Below are 15808 nucleotides of genomic sequence, written 5' to 3'. Positions count from 1 at the left end.
ATGAAATAAACATAGTGAGAGAGGAAGTATTAAGGGGCTTAGCAGCTTTGAAAGTGGATAGATCCTCAGGCCCAGATGCATTTTATCCCTGGCTGTTAAGAGAAGCAAAAGAAGCATTTTCCAATCCTCTCTGTCTACAGGTGTGGTGCCGGAGGACTGGAGGACTGCTAACGTTGTACCTTTGTTTAAAAAGGGAGAAAGGGATATACTGAGTAATTACTGGCCAGTCAGCCTAACCTCAGTGGTGGGAATGTTATTGGAAAAAATTCTGAGGGACAGTTTAAATCTTCATTTAGAAAGACACAGATTAATCAAGGACAGTGAGCATTGATTTGTTACGGGCAGGTCGTGTCTGACTAACTTGATTGAATTTTTTGAGGAGGTAACAAGGAGGGTCGATGAGGGTGCTGTCTTCGATGTAGTGTATATGGATTTTCGCAAGGCTTTTGATAAGGTTCCACATGGCAGACTGATCACAAAAGTAAAAGCCCATGGAATCCAGGGCAAAGTGGCAAGTTAGATTCAAAATTGGCTCAGAGGCAGGAAGCAACAGGTTAATAGGTGTTTTTTGTGACTGGAAGGCTGTTTCCAGTGGGGTTCCATGAAGCTCAGTACTGGGTCACTTGCTTTTTGTGGTCTATGTTATGTCTCAAATAAAGCACCATGACTGAGTACTGTAGACTTGTGTAAGTGTGACCTTAGTCTCTTTATTCTGACTCCAGAGTGTCTGCACAGCATGGAAGGCCTGCTTATATAGTGCTCCCAAGGGATGCTGGGATCCCTTAGGACTCCAACAGATGCACCCTCTGGTGGTGGGAGAATTCTGGTTACAAGGTGTTGCATACATAACATCGCTCCCCCCACCCCCAGCCAAAGTCAATACTACACTTATTTACATGGTTAGACAATCTGGGGCTTTCCGCTCCCTAGTTGCTCATCTTGGTACAAAGACAGGTGCAGATGAGTTGGTTGGGCCTTCGCTGGGCTGCTGCGTAGCTGGCCTTGCTGGGCTGCTGGGGATGATGAGTTCAGCTTTGTGGTCAACCGTGATGTCGGTTGCCACTTGTGTGTGTATCGGAGGGTCGAAGTTGGTGGTGTCCTCTTCAGGTTGCTCGTAGCTCTCTGTGAATCAGTTTGGTTTGGTCCAAATGCTTTCTGCAAGTTGGTCCATTTGCAAGTTTGACCTCAAACACCCTACTCCCCTTTTTAGCTATGACAGTGCCAGCTAGCCATTTGAGACCATGTCCATAGTTGAGTACAAATACAGAGTCATTGACTTCAACATTGCGTGACAAATTTGCGCGATAATGGTACATGCTTTGTTGATGCCGCCTGCCCTCGACATGATCATGGAGATCAGGATGGACTAGAGAGAGCCTTGTTTTGAGTGCACTTTTCATGAGCAGCTCGGCAGGGTTAACCCCGGTGAGCGAGTGGGGTCTGCAGGGAGCCTTCCGACACACGTTTCAAGCTTTGCTTGATAGAAACATAGAAACATAGAAAATAGGTGCAGGAGTAGGCCATTCGGCCCTTGTAGCCTGCACCGCCATTCAATGAGTTCATGGCTGAACATGCAACTTCAGTACCCCATTCCTGCTTTCTCACCATACCCCTTGATTCCCCTGGTAGTAAGGACTTCATCTAACTCCTTTTTGAATATATTTAGTGAATTGGCCTCAACAACTTTCTGTGGTAGAGAATTCCACAGGTTCACCACTCTCTGGGTGAAGAAATTCCTCCTCATCTCGGTCCTAAATGACTTCCCCCTTATCCTTAGACTGTGTCCCCTGGTTCTGGACTTCCCCAACATTGGGAACATTCTTCCTGCATCTAACCTGTCTAACCCCGTCAGAATTTTAAACGTTTCTATGAGGTCCCCTCTCATTCTTCTGAACTCCAGTGAATACAAGCCCAGTTGATCCAGTCTTTCTTGATAGGTCAGTCCCGCCATCCCGGCAATCAGTCTGGTGAACCTTCGCTGCACTCCCTCAATAGCAAGAATGTCCTTCCTCAAGTTAGGAGACCAAAACTGTACACAATACTCCAGGTGTGGCCTCACCACGGCCCTGTACAATTGTAGCAACACCTCCCTGCCCCTGTACTCAAATCCCCTCGCTATGAAGGCCAACATGCCATTTGCTTTCTTAACCGCCTGCTGTACCTGCATGCCAACCTTCAATGACTGATGTACCATGACACCCAGGTCTCGCTGCACCTCCCCTTTTCCTAATCTGTCACCATTCAGATAATAGTCTGTCTCTCTGTTTTTACCACCAAAGTGGATAACCTCACATTTATCCACATTATACTTCATCTGCCATGCATTTGCCCACTCACCTAACCTATCCAAGTCGCTCTGCAGCCTCATAGCATCCTCCTCGCAGCTCACACTGCCACCCAACTTAGTGTCATCTGCAAATTTGGAGATACTACATTTAATCCCCTCGTCTAAATCATTAATGTACAGTGTAAACAGCTGGGGCCCCAGCACAGAACCTTGCGGTACCCCACTAGTCACTGCCTGCCATTCTGAAAAGTCCCCATTTACTCCTACTCTTTGCTTCCTGTCTGACAACCAGTTCTCAATACATGTCAGCACACTACCCCCAATCCCATGTCCTTTAACTTTGCACATTAATCTCTTGTGTGGGACCTTGTCGAAAGCCTTCTGAAAGTCCAAATATACCACATCAACTGGTTCTCCCTTGTCCACTCTACTGGAAACATCCTCAAAAAATTCCAGAAGATTTGTCAAGCATGATTTCCCTTTCACAAATCCATGCTGACTTGGACCTATCATATTACCTTTTTCCAAATGCACTGCTATGACATCCTTAATAATTGATTCCATCATTTTACCCACTACCGATGTCAGGCTGACCGGTCTATAATTCCCTGTTTTCTCTCTCCCTCCTTTTTTAAAAAGTGGGGTTACATTGGCTACCCTCCACTCCATAGGAACTGATCCAGAGTCAATGGAATGTTGGAAAATGACTGTCAATGCATCCACTATTTCCAAGGCCACCTCCTTAAGTACTCTGGGATGCAGTCCATCAGGCCCTGGGGATTTATCGGCCTTCAATCCCATCAATTTCCCCAACACAATTTCCCGACTAATAAGGATTTCCCTCAGTTCCTCCTCCTTACTAGACCCTCCGAACCCTTTTATATCCGGAAGGTTGTTTGTGTCCTCCTCAGTGAATACCGAACCAAAGTACTTGTTCAATTGGTCCGCCATTTCTTTGTTCTCCGTTATGACTTCCCCTGATTCTGACTGCAGGGGACCTACGTTTGTCTTTACTAACCTTTTTCTCTTTACATATCTATAGAAACTTTTGCAATCCTTCTTAATGTTCCCTGCAAGCTTCTTCTCGTACTCCATTTTCCCTGCCCTAATCAAGCCCTTTGTCCTCCTCTGCTGAGTTCTAAATTTCTCCCAGTCCCCGGGTTCGCTGCTATTTCTGGCCAATTTGTATGCCACTTCCTTGGCTTTAATGCTATCCCTGATTTCGCTTGATAGCCACGGTTGAGCCACCTTCCCTTTTTTATTTTTATGCCAGACAGGAATGTACAATTTTTGTAGTTCATCCATGTGGTCTCTAAATGTCTGCCATTGCCCATCCACTGTCAACCCCTTAAGTATCATTCGCCAATCTATCCTAGCCAATTCACTCCTCATACCTTCAAAGTTACCCTTCTTTAAGTTCTGGACCATGGTCTCTGAATTAACTGTTTCATTCTCCATCCTAATGCAGAATTCCACCATATTATGGTCACTCTTCCCCAAGGGGCCTCGCACAACGAGATTGCTAATTAATCCTCTCTCATTACACAACACCCAGTCTAAGATGGCCTCCCCCCTAGTTGGTTCCTCGACATATTGGTCTAAAAAACCATCCCTTATGCACTCCAGGAAATCCTCCTCCACCGTATTGCTTCCAGTTTGGTTAATCCAATCTATGTGCATATTAAAGTCACCCATTATAACTGCTGCACCTTTATTGCACGCACCCCTAATTTCATGTTTGATGCCCTCCCCAACATCACTACTACTGTTTGGAGGTCTGTACACAACTCCCACTAACGTTTTTTGTCCTTTGGTATTCTGCAGCTCTACCCATATAGATTCCACATCATCCAAGCTAATGTCCTTCCGAACTATTGCCTTAATTTGCTCCTTAACCAGCAATGCTACCCCACCTCCTTTTCCTTTTATTCTATCCTTCCTGAATGTTGAATAACCCTGGATGTTGAGTTCCCAGCCCTGATCATCCTGGAGCCACGTCTCCGTAATCCCAATCACATCATATTTGTTAACATCTATTTGCACAGTTAATTCATCCACCTTATTGCGGATATTCCTTGCATTAAGACACAAAGCCTTCAGGCTTGTTTTTTTAACACCCTTTGTCCTTTTAGAATTTTGCTGTACAGTGGCCCTTTTTGTTCTTTGCCTTGGGTTTCTCTGCCCTCCACTTTTCCTCATCTCCTTTCTGTCTTTTGCTTTTGCCTCCTTTTTGTTGATAGTTGGGACTGCCTGTTCTGCCTGGCCGTTAGATGCGGGCTTGAACGGGGCAGATGTGACGTGCTTGATCCCATTGCAGGTCATGAATTCCTTGAATTCAGTGCTGGTGAAGCACGGCCCATTGTCGCTGACAAGGACATCAGGCAGCCCATGCGTGGCAAACATGGCTCGTAGGCTTTCGATGGTGGCAGTGGACGTGCTTACAGACATTATTATACACTCAATCCATTTTGAATAAGCATCCACAACAAACAAAAACATTTTGCCTTGAATCGGGCCAGCGAAGTCAACGTGGATCCTAGACCACGGTTTGGAGGGCCATGACCACAAACTTAGCGGTGCCTCCCTGGGTGCATTGCTCAGTTGAGAGCAAGTGTTGCATTAGCACACGCAAGACTCCAAATCGGAGTCGATTCCGGGCCACCACACATGGGATCTAGCTGTAGCTTTCATCATTACTATGCCTGGGTGGGTACTGTGTAGGTCGCGTATGAACGTTTCCCTGCCTTTCTTAGCGATATGAACAGCTTATGGTCAGTTTCTAATTCGAACTTGAGCCCAAACAGATACTGGTGCATTTATTTCACCCCGTAAACGCATGCCAGAGCTTCTTTTTCAATCATGCTGTAGGCCCCTTTGGCCTTGGACAAAACCCTGGATGCATAAGCGACCGGTTGCAATGTTCCCGGTTCGTTTGCTTGTTGTACACACCCGACCCCGTACGAAGACGCATCGCAAGCTAGCACTAAACATTTACATGGGTCATACAGAACAAGCAGTTTGTTGGAACATAACAGATTTCTGGCTTTCTCAAAAGCAGTCTCTTGTGATTTCCCCCATACCCAGTCATCTCCCTTGTGTAGCAACATGTGTCGGGGTTCTAGCAAGGTGCTTTACCCGGGTAGGAAATCACCAAAATAATTGAGGAGTCCCAGGCACAACCGTAGCTCCATCACGTTCTGTGGTCTCGGCGCGTTCTTGATGGCCTCCGACTTGGCGGCCATCATTGTGGGGCCATCTCCCAGTACAATCCATAGTGGGAGTTCATGCACCGCTCCATCATAGGAGACCTTTACTGCTACACTGCCAATTACAGGGATCAGCTCTTTCGTGTAAGTTCTCAGCTTGGTATGAATAGGGCTCAGCTTGGGTCTTTGTGCCTTGTTGCACCACAGCCTCTCGAAGGCCGTTTTGCTCATGATAGACTGACTCGCACCCATGTCCAATTCCATGGATACTGGAATTCCGTTCAGTTCAACTTTTAACATGATCGGTGGACATTTCATGGTGAAGGTGTGTACCCCGTACTTCTGCCTCCTTGGTTCGAGTCTCTAGTTCAGTTTGATCTGCCATGGATCGGTCTTCCTCTGCAACGTGGTGGTTTGCAGCTCGTCTGCACAATCGCTGGAGGTGTCCCATTGTTCCACAACCTTTGCACGCATAGTGTTTGAAGCGGTATTGATGGGCTCAATGATCACCTCCGCAGCGCCAACAAGTTATTAACTGCTTGATGGCAGACTCTGGGTCATCTGAGGTCGTGCAGCTGGAGGCGCGTACATTCTGCCATATGCATTCCTGCCTGAAGACGACGTTACTTTGTGTACAGTACTTGACGATGCATCTTTATGCTGCGAAATTTGTTTGGTTTTATCGCTGGTGGACATGAATGCCTGGGCTATCGTTATGGCTTTGCTCAGGTTCGGTGTTTCAACATTCAATAGTTTGCGAAGGATAACCGAGCACAAAAAAGTCTCTTTGCATTTGCTCCAGAAATCCATCGAATTCGCAATGTCCTGCAAGGCGCCTTAGTTCGGCGACGTAGCTCGCCACTTCCTGGCCTTCAGACCGTTGACATGTATAAAATCGATACCTTGCCATCAGAACGCTCTCCTTCGGATTTAGCTGCTTCCAGACCAGCGTACACAGTTGTTCATACGATTTGGTTGTTGGTTTCACCGGAGCAAGAAGATTCTTCATGAGGCCATAGATTGTTGCCCCGCAGACGTTGAGGAGGATCGCCCTTCGTTTGGCAGCGTTCACATTCCCTTCCAGCTCGTTGGCCACGAAGTATTGGTCGAGTCGCTCCACGAAGGCTTCCCAATCATCACCTTCTGAGAATTTCTCTAGGATACCAACAGTTCTCTGCATTTTCGCGTGATGCTTCGTTATCTATTACTCGGCGCCAGTTGTTACGTCTCAAATAAAGCAACGTGACTGAGTACTGTAGACATGTGTAAGTATGACCTCAGCCTCTTTATACTGACTCCAGAGTGCCCGCACAGCATGGAAGGCCTGCTTTATATACAGTGCTCCCAAGGGATGCTGGGATCCCTTGGGACTCCAAAGGATGCGCCCTCTGGTGGCGGTAGAATGTTGGTTACAAGGTGTTGCATACATAACAGTATACATCAATGATTTAGACTTGAATGTAGGCGGTATGATTAAGAAGTTTGCAGACGATACTAAAATCGGCTGTGTGGTTGTTACTGAAGAAGAAAGCTGTAGACTGCAGGAAGATATCAATGAACTGCTCAGGTGGGTAGAACAGTGGCAAATGGAACTCAATCTACAGAAGTTTGTGGTAATGCATTTGGGGAGGGCTAACACGGCAAGGGAATACACATTAAATGGTAGGACACTGATAAATGTAGAGGAACAAAGGGACCTTGGAGTGCATGTCTACAGATCCCTGAAGGCAGTGAGCTCTGTTCTGTCTGGAGTAGGCAGTCAGAATAGCTCGAATTAAACTTTGCAAAGTCACTGATTACATTGACAGGGAGGATCTAATTACACATTCCAGAGAAACTGCTGGGTGTGTCTTGTCCTCCAAGAGAACCAATCAGAACTTTGGTGCTGCACATAGACATGTCCGAGCTTTTTCCAGGCGGCGGACACAGAAGGAAGTGCGGATGAGAGGGGGAACGGGAAAGTGAGTGGAGAGGAAAACAAGGATAGCCATATTGGTAATCAAAATGAGAGTGGTAGAGAGACCTTGTGAGATGGCATGGTCAACGGAGTGGCCATGATTATGGGTAGGTGTGTTTATATAGAAGGAGAGGTTAAACCTGTGAGGAGAGAGAGTAACTTGTGGCACTAACTGGCAGGAAGGACCATTCAGTGGAGTTGAGGTAAAAGGTCAGCCATGATCTTAATTGAATGTCGGAGCTGGTTCGAAGGGTCGAATGGCCTACTCCTGCTGCTCTTTCTTATGTTCTTATCGGGGAACAAAAATGAAATTGTTTTTTGGATCTGGGAGATGGAACAGTGGCTTGCTCTGTCTACTCCACACATCGTATTGCAGTGCCTCTGGAAACATGCAGCTTCGCCTCTCTGGGGTGGGAAGTTGTAAAAGAGAAAAGAAGAAAAAGGGTTTACAGCTGCTTGACCGTGCTCTCCTTTCCTTCGTAGGTTGCTACTCGCCACAGGTCACTTCTCCTGCCGCCGGTGCGCCATGTTGCCGCCTTCTGCTCAGCAAGGTCAGCAGCTGCCTTTGTGGTTTCCTTTCCGTTTTTGAATGTGGGAACTTGTCCTATATAGAATCATAGGCTGCAATTTTGCCATTGTTTAGTGGACAGGATGGGTGGTGGGTTAGTTGTGAACTTTAAAATGATTGATAGCGGGCCGGGAGCCCGCTGTCAAACGCGCACACCTGCATTTCCCGATGTCGGGTCTGCCAGTGCTGAGCAGACCTGACCGGCAGTGGCGGGGGACCAAATTCAAATCATTAGTGGCTTGTTTACAGCCACTTCACAATGCTTTTCCTCCCGCTTTTTGAATTGGACAGGTCGCCCACCAGTATCACCGCTGTGCTTAGTGCTCGTCTGTGAAGCTGAGGCGGGAGGTCACTGGCCATTGAATCAGTTAATGAGTTGACAGCTTCAAATGTCACGTCAAAGCTCCCAGCCAATTTGGAAATGTTCCCTTCTCTAAACTGCATTTCCAGTAGGGAGATTCAGAAATGATTAAAGTCTTTACACGAGTCTCCATCCAGTCTGAGCTCATTACCTCTGCCACCATTGACAGATCGCTTCTGTCATCTTTACTTCACCTGCCATCTATTTCATCAGCATGGGTGCCTTTGACTCGAGTGTTCTCAACTCCATCCCGCCACCACTTCAGTGAAAGCTCAACACTGCACGAGGTAGGCAAAGCCACAAAACAGCTCAAGAACAACAAGGCTACGGGTGCGGATGGAATTCCTGCTGAGGCGCTAAAATATGGCGGAGAGGCGTATTGGCGCGGATACATGGCCTCATCTCTCTCATCTGGAGGGAGGAGAGCATGCCGGGAGAGCTCAGAGATGCAGTGATGGTGTCCAATTTTAAAAAGGGGAACAAATCCGACTGCGGCAACTACAGGGGAATCTTCCTGGTATCAACCACTGGGAAGGTTGTCGCGAGAGTTCTCCTCAACCGTCTTCTCACTGTGGCCGAGGAGCTCCTCCCGGAGTCACAGTGCGGATTTCGTCCCCTACGGGGAACAACGGACATGATCTTTGCAGCACGACAACTGCAGGAAAAATGCAGGGACCAACGCCAGCCCTTATACATGGCCTTCTTCGATCTTACAAAGGCCTTTGACACTGTCAACTGTGCGGCTTATGGAGCGTCCTCCTCCGTTTTGCATGCCCCCAAAAGTTTGTCAAAATCCTTCGCCTCCTCCATGACGACATGCAGACCGTGATCCTTACCAGCGGATCCACTACAGACCCATTCCACATCCGGACCAGGGTCAAACAGGGTGGTGTCATCGCTCCAACCCTCTTCTCAATCTTCCTCGCTGCATTGCTCCACCTCACTGTCAACAAGCTCACCGCTGGAGTGGAACTAAACGACAGAACCAGTGGGAAGCCATTTAAGCTACGCTGCCTCCAGGCCAGGTCCAAGATCACCCAAACCTCTGTCATTGAACTGCAGTACGCGGACAACGCCTGCGTCTGCGCACATTCTGAGGCTGAACTCCAGGATATAGTCGATGTATTCACCGAGGCATATGCAAGCATGGGCCTTACGCTTAACATCTGTAAGACAAAGGTCCTCCACCAGCCTGTCCTCGCCGCACAGCACTGCCCCCCAGTCATCAAGATTCACGGCACGGCCCTCGACAACGTGGACCCCTTCCCATACCTCGGGAGCCACTTGTCAACAAAGGCAGACAATGATGCAGAGATTCAACATTGCCTCCAGTGCGCCAGTGCAGCCTTCGGCCGCCTGAGGAAAAGAGTGTTCAAGGACCTACCACCAAGCTCGTGGTCTACAGGGCTGTAATAATACCCGCCCTCCTGTATGGGTCAGAGGCATGGACGATGTACAGAAGATACATCAAGTCGCTGGAGATATATCACCAACGATGTCTCTGCAAGATCCTGCAAATCCCCTGGGAGGACAGGCGCACCAACATCAGTGTCCTCGCCCAGGCTAACAACCCCAACATTGAAGCATTAACCACACTCGATCAGCTTCGCTGGGCAGGCCACTTAGTTTGCATGCCAGACAAGAGACTCCCCAAGCAATTGCTCTACGCGGAGCTCCTTCATGGCAAACGAGCCAAAGGTGGGCAGCGCAGACGTTACAAGGACACCCTCGAGGCCTCCCTGGCGAAGTGCAACATCACCACTGGCACCTGGGAGACCCTGACCGAAGACCGCCCTAGATGGAGAAAGTGCATCCGGGAGGGCATTGAACTCTTCCAATCTCAATGCTACGAGCGTGAAGAGGTCAGGCGCAGGCAGCGGACGGAACGTGTGGTAAATCAGAACCAACCCCCCCCTTCCTCTGACCAATATCTGTCCCACCTGTGACAGGGTCTGTGGCTCTCGTGTTGGACTGTTCAGCCACCAAAGAACTCATTCTAGGAGTGGAAGCAAGTCTTCCTCGACTCCGAGGGACTGCCTATGTTGTTGATGATGACTTTATACTCTCTCACCTTGCTCCTCAGAATCTGACCACGATCAGCCCCGACACTCACGTCACCAGGCACATCGGCAGCACCAACAACACCACCAGCAACCTTTTCCGTAATCACCTGATGCTGCACAGGACAGAGGGCATCAGCACCCGACCACATTGCTGCCAGGGATGGCCTCACCATGGCCAGATTTACTCCAGTATCCTCCTTGTTTACCGTAGCTTTGGCCAGGTCCTCTTCCTTGGTAAACATACTTCTATGAACCAGCACAATCGGCCAGAGTGATCGAGATTAAATGTTTCTTTTTCTTTTTTCTCCTTTCCATTAGAAAGTATTCCTTGATGTATTTAAGAGTGGTAATTTGGTGCACTTTTATTAATACAGCTGAAAATGGGATTTATCTGGGAAACGAAGCATTTGTAGAGGGTGTCTAGTCCTCCCTGAATTGGTGCTGCTGGTGTGCCCGATGATGCTGGTGTTGGGACTGAATGTGGAGATAGAGTGTGTTATGGTATTATGTCAGCTGCTGTGGAGTTGTTTGCTTATACCCTGCTTTGTGTTGTACATAGTGCCATATGTCCTTGTTATCCATGCCTTGCAGTTTGGCCTAGTTTTGGGCTAATTGTTGTTTTATTTCCTTCTACCTTGCCTCCCTTTGTGCTGGCTGGCTGCAGCTTAAATTGCTTGAAGTTCCTTATCCTTTCTGTCGTTTTACAGTTTCCTTGTTTGCAAGCTGGATGCTATGTTTGTAGGTGTGAGCAGTGATGGCTAATTTTGATTGTTGAGTGTTTGACCTTTGAAGCATTTGAACGGTATCTATCATCTTGTGGTTTTTCAGGTTTCTGACTAGCTGTGTAAAGTGTGTGAAGTTTAAGCCCATTGTTGTACGGGTGGTTGTAGTTTTCAGAGCAGCACACATGTATGTGGCTGGTTTAAAGTTTGCTAAGGCAAAAGCTGGAGCTAAAAGACTGGTTGCGGGCAGCGGGAGTGTGTTTTGCGAGAGAATGTGCAAAGAAATTGTTGTTGGTGTGTGGGGGAAGTGTGTGGGTATTTGTCAGATGAGAGTGTCAGCAGAGCTTTGTAATGCATGTAATAAGCATGTTGTGTTTTTTGAAATTTGAGAGTGAATGTCAAGCCTGCCCCCGGGTTTTGCATGGCAGAAGGGAAACTGTGGCCCTTCCCCACCGTGCCTTTGCGGCGACTGCATAAAAAGAAAGAAGAAAAGGAGATGTTTTTAATGAATCTGCTTTTAATTTTGAAATTCTCCCAAAAGGGAGGTGCACCGTTCCCAGAGACACTGCAATACCGGGTCGATGTGTGGAGTGGACGGAGCAAGCCCCTATTCCATCTCCCTGTTCCAAAAATCAATTTAATATATGGTCCCCAGATAGGGGACGTATCAGATATTAAACTGATAAGAACAGATTTTTTTATTAATATCCAATTTCTTTCCAGATCAACTCTAACGCCAAAGATCACTTTGCGCCAATATATTTGATCTTAGCCAAAAGGCCGAGAGGCGAAGTTGCACCGTTCCTGGAAACACTGCAATACCAGGTCGGTGCATGGAGTGGACGGGACAAGCCATTGTTCCAGCTCCCTGTCCAAAAAACAATTTAATATCAGATCCCCATAGGGGATATTAAACTGATAAGAACAGATTTTTTTTTAAATTTCAAGTTATACTTTATTCATAAAAAAATCTGTACAGTACATTCAATGGCATTTCAGTACATTTAGCTGCGGTCAGCAATCCCATACAATACATTTGGGTGCTGACGACAGTTCCGTTTGTTACATTCCTTGTTTTTCAGTTCAAGTGCGATTCGGTACAATAAACGGGATACATTGTGGTACATTCACACAGATTACATTTCATGTGTTACAATACAGTGCCCGGAATGGGTGACGGTACTTTTACATGTTTCTTTTCAAACAAGCATTTCGGAACACACCTTGCATTGTACATGGCACGACATTGGTGTTTACAGATTTGGTGCTCTATGTACACAAAGAGTAAATTACAAATACAGCCCGAGGGAGGTTTGTGCTGATTCCTGCCCCCGGGTTTTGCGTGGCAGAAGGGCTTTAAACTGTGGCCCTTCCCCACCGTGCCTTTGCGGCGACTGCATAAAAAGAAAGAAAAAAAGGAGATGTTTTTAATGAATCTGCTTTTAATTTTGAAATTCTCCCAAAAGGGAGGTGCACCGTTCCCAGAGACACTGCAATACCGGGTCGATGCGTGGAGTGGACGGAGCAAGCCCCTATTCCATCTCCCTGTTCCAAAAATCAATTTAATATATGGTCCCCAGATAGGGGACGTATCAGATATTAAACTGATAAGAACAGATACTACACTTGATCTTAGCCAAAAGGCCGAGAAGCGATGCCGCGGCGGCCCAAACTGTTCTCAGCTCCCGTTTGCCCTCCCTTTATTGAGTCAGAATGACTGTGCCCAAAGACATATAACTGTTGACTCTTTCACTGTTATTTTCTAATTGGAACAGATTAGTTTACAGAAGTTGCCTTTTTCCCTTTTTCAGTGAAACTGCTTCATAGATATGTAAAGTGACAGTATTCCAGCAATCAGATGGAGAGGGTTGTGCCTATCCACACGTACGTCACTGTCAGAGGCTGCGATGCAACCAAAACGTTTTCCAGCAGCTGCGTGAGTGACAACACTACAACCGACTGGTGAGGTGATCTGGCTTCATAACTGTACACACGGGGCTCAGTTTTGGCCAGGAGTTGCTCTGGTTTTTTTTGCAGTAACTTGGTTTTTCTGGCGTAACTTCAAAATCCCCATTTCCCCAATCAATTTGCACCAGTGTAACTCAGTTACGATTCTTTCAGTTCGTTTTTTTTTCTCGAAAGGGGACGTTACCAGCCACCTACGCCAGTTCTGCCCATTTAGGCAACTTTGGCCAGCTAATAGTTACTCCAGCGTATGTGGCCACTTCAGAAAACCCTTGGGGAGAGTTAAAGAAATCGGCGCAGGTCTGGGAATTAAACATACAGGGGTATCTGACAATTCGGAAGGATAGACAAGAAGGGAAAGGAGGTGGGGTAGCTCTGTTAATAAAGGATGATATCAGGGCAGTTGTGAGAGATGATATTGGCTCTAATGAACAAAATGTTGAATCATTGTGGGTGGAGATTAGAGATAGTAAGGGGAAAAAGTCACTGGTGGGCGTAGATTATAGGCCCCCCCAAATAATAACTTCACGGTGGGGCGGACAGTAATCGAGGGAATAATCGAGGATGTGAAAAAGGAACGGCAGTAATCATGGGGGATTTTACAGATATATAAAACGGAAAAGAGTGACTAAAGTAAATGTTGGTCCCTTAGAAGATGAGAAGGGGGATTTAATAATGGGAAATGTGAAAATGGCTGAGACCTTAAACAATTATTTTGCTTCGGTCTTCACAGTGGAAGACACAAAAACCATGCCAAAAATTGCTGGTCACGGGAATGTGGGAAGGGAGAACCTTGAGACAATCACTATCACTCGGGAGGTAGTGCTGGACAGGCTAATGGGACTCAAGGTAGACAAGTCCCCTGGTCCTGATGAAATGCATCCCAGGGTATTAAAAGAGATGGCGGAAGTTATAGCAGATGCATTCGTTATAATCTACCAAAATTCTCTGGACTCTGGGGAGGTACCAGCGGATTGGAAAGCAGCAAATGTAATGCCTCTGTTTAAAAAAGGGGGCAGACAAAAGGCAGGTAACTATAGGCCGGTTAGTTTAACATCTGTAGTGGGGAAAATGCTTGAAGCTATCATTAAGGAAGAAATAGTGGGACATCGAGATAGGAATAGTGCAATCAAGCAGACGCAACACGGATTCATGAAGGGGAAATCATGTTTAACTAATTTACTGGAATTCTTTGAGGATATAACGAGCATGGTGGATAGAGGCGTATCGATGGATGTGGTGCATTTGGATTTCCAAAAGGCATTCGATAAGGTGCCACACAAAAGGTTACTACAGAAGATAAAGGTACGCGAAGTCAGAGGAAATGTATTAGCATGGATCAAGAATTGGTTGGCTAACAGAAAGCAGAGAGTCGGGATAAATGGGTCCTTTTCGGGTTGGAAATCGGTGGTTAGTGGTGTGCCACAGGGATCAGTGCTGGAACCACAACTGTTTACAATATACATAGATGACCTGGAAGAGGGGACAGAGTGTAGTGTAAGAAAATTTGCAGATGACACAAAGATTAGTGGGAAAGCGGGTTGTGTAGAGGACACAGAGAGGCTGCAAAGAGATTTAGATAGGTTAAGCGAATGGGCTGAGGAGAGGCAGATGGAATACAATGTCGGAAAATGTGAGGTCATCCACCTTGGGAAAAAAAACAGTAAAAGGGAATATTATTTGAATGGGGAGAAATTACAACGTGCTGCGGTGCAGAGGGACCTGGGGGTCCTTGTGCATGAAACTCTCCCAAAAAGTTAGTTTGCAGGTGCAGCAGGTAATCAGGAAGGCAAATGGAATGTTGGCCTTCATTGCGAGAGGGATGGAGTACAAAAGCAGGGAGGTCCTGCTGCAACTGTATAGGGTATTGGTGAGGCCGCACCTGGAGTACTGCCTGCAGTTTTGGTCACCTTACTTAAGGAAGGATATACTAGCTTTGGAGGGGGTACAGAGACGATTCACTAGGCTGATTCCGGAGATGAGGGGGTTACCTTATGATGATAGATTGAGTAGACTGGGTCTTTACTCGTTGGAGTTCAGAAGGATGAGGGGTGATCTTATAGAAACATTTAAAATAATGAAAGGGATAGACAAGATAGAGGCAGAGAGGTTGTTTCCACTGGTCGGGGAGACTAGAACTAGGGGGCACAGCCTCAAAATACGGGAACACCAATTAAAACCGAGTTGAGAAGGAATTTCTTCTCCCAGAGGGTTGTGAATCTGTGGAATTCTCTGCCCCAGGAAGCAGTTGAGGCTAGCTCATTGAATGTATTCAAATCACAGATAGATAGATTTTTAACCAATAAGGGAATTAAGGGTTATGGGGAGTGGGCGGGTAAGTGGAGCTGAGTCCACGGCCACATCAGCCATGATCTTGTTGAATGGTGGAGCAGGCTCGAGGGGCTAGATGGCCTACTCCTGTTCCTAATTCTTATGTTCTTATGTTATGTTCTTATGGTACATCGGAGGCCATTCGGTCTGGGATAGGGGCGGGAAGGGAAGCGGAGAGGACCTTGTACCTAAACGATCAAGCCGTACAAACCACCAAAGCTTGCAAATAAAAAGTTCTAAGAATTTAATAAGAAATAAAAAATTGAAATAAGTCCTACCTTCATCTTCAATCTCTGCCCGGGAAGGCAGCGGGCCGGCTGGTGCGGGAGGCCGCTCGGCCTGAGCTGG

The 15808-nt window shown here is 46.9% G+C and overlaps 1 non-coding gene and 2 pseudogenes across 1 annotated transcript; all 3 read right to left on the bottom strand.

The window, feature by feature from the left end:
* Window positions 1-11704: 11704 nt before the first annotated feature.
* LOC139274218 (U2 spliceosomal RNA) lies at window positions 11705-11926 on the bottom strand (annotated as a pseudogene).
* A 26-nt stretch (window positions 11927-11952) lies between these two features.
* Window positions 11953-12116, bottom strand: LOC139274285 (U2 spliceosomal RNA; annotated as a pseudogene).
* Window positions 12117-12629: 513 nt separating this feature from the next.
* LOC139274478 (U2 spliceosomal RNA) lies at window positions 12630-12820 on the bottom strand. The gene has a single exon (XR_011595535.1). It is a non-coding gene; the product is annotated as a U2 spliceosomal RNA (small nuclear RNA).
* Between the last annotated feature and the right edge of the window lie 2988 nt (window positions 12821-15808).

Source organism: Pristiophorus japonicus, chromosome 9 (assembly GCF_044704955.1).
Source record: "Pristiophorus japonicus isolate sPriJap1 chromosome 9, sPriJap1.hap1, whole genome shotgun sequence".
Classification (NCBI taxonomy): domain Eukaryota; kingdom Metazoa; phylum Chordata; class Chondrichthyes; family Pristiophoridae; genus Pristiophorus; species Pristiophorus japonicus.
The sequence above is the reverse complement of the archived record's forward strand: the minus strand, read 5'-3'. Positions and strand labels throughout refer to the sequence as shown.